Raw genomic sequence first — 7,252 nt, 5'->3', positions numbered from 1 at the left:
GGTTGAGGTCCTCCACACCTCCATGTCCCTAAGGCCATCGAAGATGGGACCGGTGGCGGAGCCGATCGGAGGAGGGAAAGCCTAGGCTATTTTTCTCGTTGAGGAGGAAAGAGAATAATTTCATGATGTTGATCATGTTACTTTGATTAAGTAGATGGGGGCAACAAAGAGCGTTATATCACTTGAAAGTTTTAAGTGGAGACTGGTCATTGGAAGCTATGAGCCATCTCTATTGAAGTTGTTAGTCACTACCCATACTCTAAATTTACTTCGTTTTTAAATTTTTCATTTATACACCAAGCTAGTGTAAATTAGAATTAATTGGACTAAGTATTAGTCTCCTCAACTAACTTTGCTAATAATGGCTTTCTTCGAGATGACTTGGCCAAAGTAAAGGTAGGCCTTAGCCTTTGCTATGATTTCTATCTACGTTAATTTTCCATGTAAACAAATGCCTCGGTATTCTTTGAGTACCAGTTTTAAGTGAACACTAACTTCTTCAAATTTCAAGATTAAATTTTACATTCCATATGGATCTTTCTTGCTCATGCACGATTAAGAGTTAAGCTTGGGAAAATTTGATGAAAGGATCTCACACCCTTTGTTTCCAAAGTTGTGTCTTGATTTCTCCGAGAATGTTCTTGGATTATCTCTTTAAGTTTTCTATGAATGAGTAATTCATTACGAGATGCTTTAATATGATATTTATTTTGTATTTCATTATAGATATACCCGAATAGGGAAAGATTGTCATATGTCCATAATATACTGATGAAATAGATAACTTTCATATGTAGTACACCACCAAACGAGCATCCGGAAGGAACGATGACCACTGGTACTACATCTGCTGCCACAAGCCTAATACGCATGATTGAACATCTATTTAAGGAAGATAGTAGGCACTGGAAATGGCTTGCCATTCCCAGTAACCGAGCTTTGTGAAGTCTACCATTCCATAGTAGGCACTCTATCAAAGGTCAACATAGATATCGGCATCATCATAGCCACCTCCATTTAGGTCAAGCCCTAGAGAGACTATTCTATTTGAATCGGTTGACACCGTCCTGATAACCCAAATCCCTTCCTACATATATAGCCTTTAGGCCTAGAGCCTATAAATCGCTCAAGCTCTGACAAAGCGAAGGCAACCACCGCTCTACCAGACGTAAGCCCCTCTGTCTTACCCACTACAAGGAAACTCCTTATAGGTAGGGTCACATTAGTGGTGGGCAGGCTGAGTGCCCCGTCACTGTTATTTTTGACAGATACCAGTGTCGAGTGCAAAAAGATACTCGCCATTGGTATTAAGTTATCTATGGCGAGCACAAATTCCTGCCCGACACTCGTTTCCTGCACACAGGTTAGCCATGCGCTAACAGTACTAGTCGTGGTTACCACACACTTGCCTGCCACCGGTAGTTAGATCAGTAATGGTGGGAGGTATGCCAGTGGCAAGCGCCATCCTTTGCCCGCCACTGCTCAAACATGTAGGTATTTTGTTGAATTTCATGTTTTTAGATTTTATTATGTTATTGTTTTGTGATCTTGCTATTGTATGGAAAATTATTTGAATATTGTAGGTTTCATTATCAGCTATATTTTAGACATATATCATTAACGAATTTGTATTTAATTAGATATAATGCAAATTTTAATTGAAACTATACATTTAAAATTAATTTTGGAAGATTGGAGTAGAATCATAATTAAGGTATTTATGTCTAATGAAATTTTTATGCTACATTCAAATATAATTATATGTCAAAATTGAAAATCATAATTTACTTATAATTATTTAAAATTGTTTTTAGTTAAAAAATAATGTTATCTAAAACCTATGAAACTTTGCATGTTTCATGGCAGGTGTAGTGTGTGGCTAAATTTTTTTAGAATATTAGAAAATGCTATATGATGTAGATGATGCAGATTTTTTTAAGCAGCTCGAGTACAAGTTCGAGCTTGGATCATTTTTGGCTGGTTTGAGCTAATTCAAACTGAGTTTAAAGTGAGCCAAGCTCGAGTTCTGTTTTAATTACATACCTATATGACTCCAGTATCTTCCAAAAGATGCAGACCATATATTTACAAATCATATGCACATCTGTATCTCGAAATGTACTTCCAAAATATACAGTTTTTTATTTGATAAATATGTGGTACGATTGAAATTACCTGTTAATGTTTACCTCTTAATATTTAGCATGGCAGCTTCTCTTATGGGGCTGAAAGGAGTGGTGTGAAAATTAAGTGTCTTAGAATCTCACAACTATCCATTTTCCATGGATGCGTGATTGAATCACGAACTACTAATCCAACTTTGATTAGACTGGCCAGCAAAATATCAACACTTCTTAATGTATCAAATACAAATTTGTACATGTCTCCAGGGCAACTCGACTGGGACTTACGACCAACTGTGAGCCTGTGAGTGACGATCAGTCATGGTCATTGGCCGGCCTTCAATGGCTTGGCTACATATAACCGTGTACTGCAGAAAGATTCTCTCTGAAGTAGAATCAAGGCAACCGCGCTCGCTCGATCGCGAGTTAATTTCTGGTTGTCAGGAGAACATACGAGAATGTCATTTTTTTCACTGTATATATAGGAGAGAAGAAAAGACAAGATTCAGAACATCGTGTGTATTGACGAGAAGAGAAGATACAAAGAACCCACAGCCGCACGATCGAGAGTTGATTTCTGGTTGTTGAGAGCACGTACATGGTTGTCACATCTCCTGTATATGTATACACGAGATACCTCTCTCCTGTGGCCACAGATACGGAGGCATGGATAGTGAGAGAGGGAGACATGTACGATGCCTTGAAAAGGAGCAAGAGAGAGACATATGTCCAAGCAACCCTCTCAGCGACGATGCTGCAACGAAATGTTTGGTGCATAGTTCATTTATAAGAATCGCTAAAGTTAGCTGACAAATTTCGTTTTTAGGCTTAGAGCCGAACTGTTTGTTCATCTATGTTGGTTTCTCCCTCCCAACTTTTATGTTGCTATAAATGCTTGAGGGTGGATTTAATGTTTCGTCTCCCGCTAAAAAAAAGGAATTAATGTTTGGTCGCTATAGCCAATAAGCAACTAGAGAACAACCTTTTTTCTAAGTTTTTCTAACCGATAGCTTATTTGTACGTACGCAAAAAATCCAAGAATCATCAACCCAATTGAAACAAAAAAAATCATGAAATGGGATGAGCAGGTGATAACCCATAGGACAATTTGTTCATCACCCTAGGAACAAGGTTGATGTCGGTGTTTGTCGTCAGATCTAACGGTCATGGTCTACCAGGTCAAGACAGTAATTATGTGAACCATACTGTTACCAGCATTCTTATGTTCATATGCTACAACTATCAACTTGGCAGTAATGTACTAGTTACCATGTGCCTATGCTGAACTCACCAAGACGACAATTATTTAGTTACCCAATTGTAAATTCTACAGTTAGCAACATGATTATTATGTAGTTACACAGTTGCATATATCATGGTTTTCCACATGGCAATTATGTAGTTACCCAGTTGTTCGGGCTATAATTAGGAACATCACACAAATATGTTACCAAGTTGCCCATTATAGTTACCAACCCAACACAACTCACCACACTATAACTGTTGATTGGTGGCAATTAAGTGTAGGGAGAAATACCTGAATAAAGGCAACCGAAATCATGTTACTGCCACCAGAAATACTTAAGGGCAGAGAATTGCCGGCGGGAGTTGACAAATGAGGACATATACACTGCAAACAATATTATTATTTTTCATTGTAACTGCTGGCAAAGTTCAAGCATGGCCCACTGCTTGTCGGGACCGTCTGTGGCGCGGGAATGAAATAATTGGGTCCAAACCCGCTGGCATGAAAGAGGGCGCGAGAGTCGAAAACAACCAAAAATAGTTATATTCATGGCCCTAACCAGTTCTACCCAAATTAGAGCCTCCTCTCCAGACCTCCACCCCGACCAATGCCATTGTCGAACCCCTCCACCCTCGACCGAATCCACCATGGCCGAACCCCTCCTCCAACATGTCTGGCCGTGGATCTTTTTGTGAGGTCTCATGATATTTATCTTCATGTGTATTGTGTGAAAGTATGTACAACAGGCTGAACTAGAGAGAGAGGATGCACCATCTTCCTTAGCTAGCCATATGGCGGAGAATAGCTTGATGAGAAAGAGTCTCGAAAAGCTATGAAGACCATACCATGGATGATTCTTCGTCAATTAACGAAGACAGCTACCAACATTGCTGGTTTTCTAGACCTTTTGCCAACACATGCGTGACTTTGGCCTGAATATCACATTGTGTTTACTAAGGTGGGGTCGAATGGTTCTTGGGGCCTTTCATAAGCGAGAAACAGTGGAACTTTTTCTCATAACAGTAGAACTATAAATTTGCCAAAAAAAAGTAATTATTGGTAGGTGTCTAATTTCTTTGAATGCATAGTAGGAATAGATGCTATTTCAACTTGGTGAGTGGTGTACAGGACTAATTTTTTTGTAGGTATTAATTTTGTTTCATACTAGAGCAATATAAATGAGGAAGCCTTTGCTCAAGAATTTCAGCAGTGATTCAAGAGACCGTGTATTTGATTGATGTACGTAATTTATTGTGGGGCAATATTTACCTTTTTTAGTTTTTTAACACAATATAGATGCAGACGCTCATACATACGCACATACACTCATCCCTATGAATGCACGCACGCACACCCTATCCCGATGAGCACCCTGAGAGATTGAGTCGGCATATCATCTTGAGATTGATCAAGTCGTCACAGACGCCTTCGTCGTCGACGGGACATATCTCCCACTGAACGCACATTGTTGGAAGGCATGAAATAAACTCAGGAAAATCCGAGCACCTCTAGGACATGAACTCTGGTGGGTTATGGATAGCACTGTCCTCCTAATTGAAGGAACCTAAACTACAAAACGGCAGGAGAGTATCTCGGTTTGGGGCAACTGATATCATTGATTGGAATAGTTGCTATATATATAGCCTTACAAACAGCTCATGTCTTGCACAAAAAGAATAGCAAGATCAGGCCGAGATCTGTTAGAGATATGGACAATATCTAAACAATAATTAGGCTATCTGTTAACACCCCGCCGCAGTCGATACGTTGGCGCTAGGCAAAACGCATAGACTGGACCGGAATGACTGAAATGACGCCCTAGGAAGTCCTTTGGTCATGATATCAGCCAGGTGCTGAGTAGTAGGCACATGAACGACCCGAAGTTCGCCGAGAGCCACCTTCTCACGCACAAAGTGAATGTCTAACTCAATGTGCTTCGTTCGTCGATGATGAACTGGATTGGTAGACATGTACACCGCTGAGATATTATCACAAAAGACCACCGTGGCTTTGGAGGGAGGTGAACCGAGCTCATCGAGGAGTTGCTGCAGCCAGACACAATCAGCAACGGCATTGGCAATAGCACGATACTCAGCCTCGGCACTCGAGCGCGAGACAGTCGGTTGGTACTTGGAAGACCAACTCACGAGGGCACCGCCAAGATAAACACAGTAGCCGGACGTAGAGCACCGTGTGTCCGGGCAGCCTGCCCAGTCCGCATCCGAGTAAGCAACGATGTCGAGTGGAGAGGAGCTGTGGAGCAGGAGACCGGAGCTCGTGGTGCCACGGACGTATCGGAGAATACGTTTGATGATGGCGAGATGACCGTCACGCGGATCATGCAGGTGTAAGAAGACTTGCTGCACGGCATATGCAAGATCAGGACACGTCATGGTCAAATACTGAAGGGCACCGGCGAGGCTTCGGTACTCAGAGGGATCGGCAACCTGGTCACCAGCGTCGGCTGCAACCTTAGGAAGTGTGTCGACATGCGTGGTGGCAATCTTACACTGCAACATGCCGGCGCGCTATAGAATCTCCTCGGCGTATTGCTCCTGACTGAGGAAGAAGCCACGAGACGTACAACACACACGAATCCCGAGGAAAAAGTGCAAGGGCCCCAAGTCCTTCATTGCGAACTCGAACATCAGTTTGGCAATGAGAGCGTGTAGTAGTGTCGGAGAGGAAGCCATCAGGACGATGTCGTCGACATATAGCAGGAGATACGCCATGTCAGTGCCCCGCCGTAGTATGAAGAGCGAAGCGTCAGAATTAGAGGCGGTGAAGCCAATGGTGACGGCGAAGGTGGCGAAGCGCTGAAACCACGCGCGTGGCGCTTGTTTCAAGCCATAGAGAGACTTGACGAACTTGCAGACGTGATCCTTGTGATGAGCATCGACAAAACCGGCCGCTGGTAGCAGTAGACCTGTTCGTCGAGGATGCCGTTGAGGAAGGCATTCTTCACGTCCAACTAGTCCACAAGCCAATTACGGGAGGACACGAAGGTGAGCATAGTGCGAATTGTTGCCGGTTTGACGACCGGCGAAAAAGTTTCGCCATAGTCGACACCAGGACGTTGGGCAAAGCCACGAACGACCCACCGAGCCTTGTATCGCTCGAGGGAGCCATCCTCGCGTGTCTTGTGTCGGAAGACCCATTTGCCGGTGACGACGTTGGTGTGGGGAGGCCGAGGGACCAACGTCCAGGTTGAAGGAAATATGCCCTAGAGGCAATAATAAAGTTATTATTTATTTCCTTATTTCATGATAAATGTTTATTATTCATGCTAGAATTGTATTAACCGGAGACATAATACATGTGTGAATACATAGACAAACATAGTGTTACTAGTATGCCTCTACTTGACTAGCTCGTTTATCAGAGATGGTTATGTTTCCTAGCCATGGACAAAAGAGTTGTCATTTGATTAACGGGATCACATCATTAGGAGAATGATGTGATTGACTTGACCCATTCCGTTAGCTTAGCACTTGATCGTTTAGTATGTTGCTATTACTTTCTTCATGACTTATACATGTTCCTGTAACTATGAGATTATGCAACTCCCGTTTATCGGAGGAACACTTTGGGTACTACCAAACGTCACAACGTAACTGGGTGATTATAAAGGAGTACTACAGGTGTCTCCGAAGGTACATGTTGAGTTGGCGTATTTCAAGATCAGGTTTTGTCACTCCGATTGTCGGAGAGGTATCTCTGGGCCCTCTCGGTAATGCACATCATTATAAGCCTTGCAAGCAATGTAACCAATGAGTTGGTTACGGGATGATGCATTACAGAACGAGTAAAGAGACTTGCCGGTGACGAGATTGAACTAGGTATTGGATACCGACGATCGAATCTCGGGCAAGTAACATACCGA

The sequence above is a fragment of the Triticum dicoccoides genome, chromosome 2B (genome assembly GCF_002162155.2).
Source record: "Triticum dicoccoides isolate Atlit2015 ecotype Zavitan chromosome 2B, WEW_v2.0, whole genome shotgun sequence".
Lineage (NCBI taxonomy): Eukaryota > Viridiplantae > Streptophyta > Magnoliopsida > Poales > Poaceae > Triticum > Triticum dicoccoides.
Note: the sequence above shows the minus strand (reverse complement) of the source record.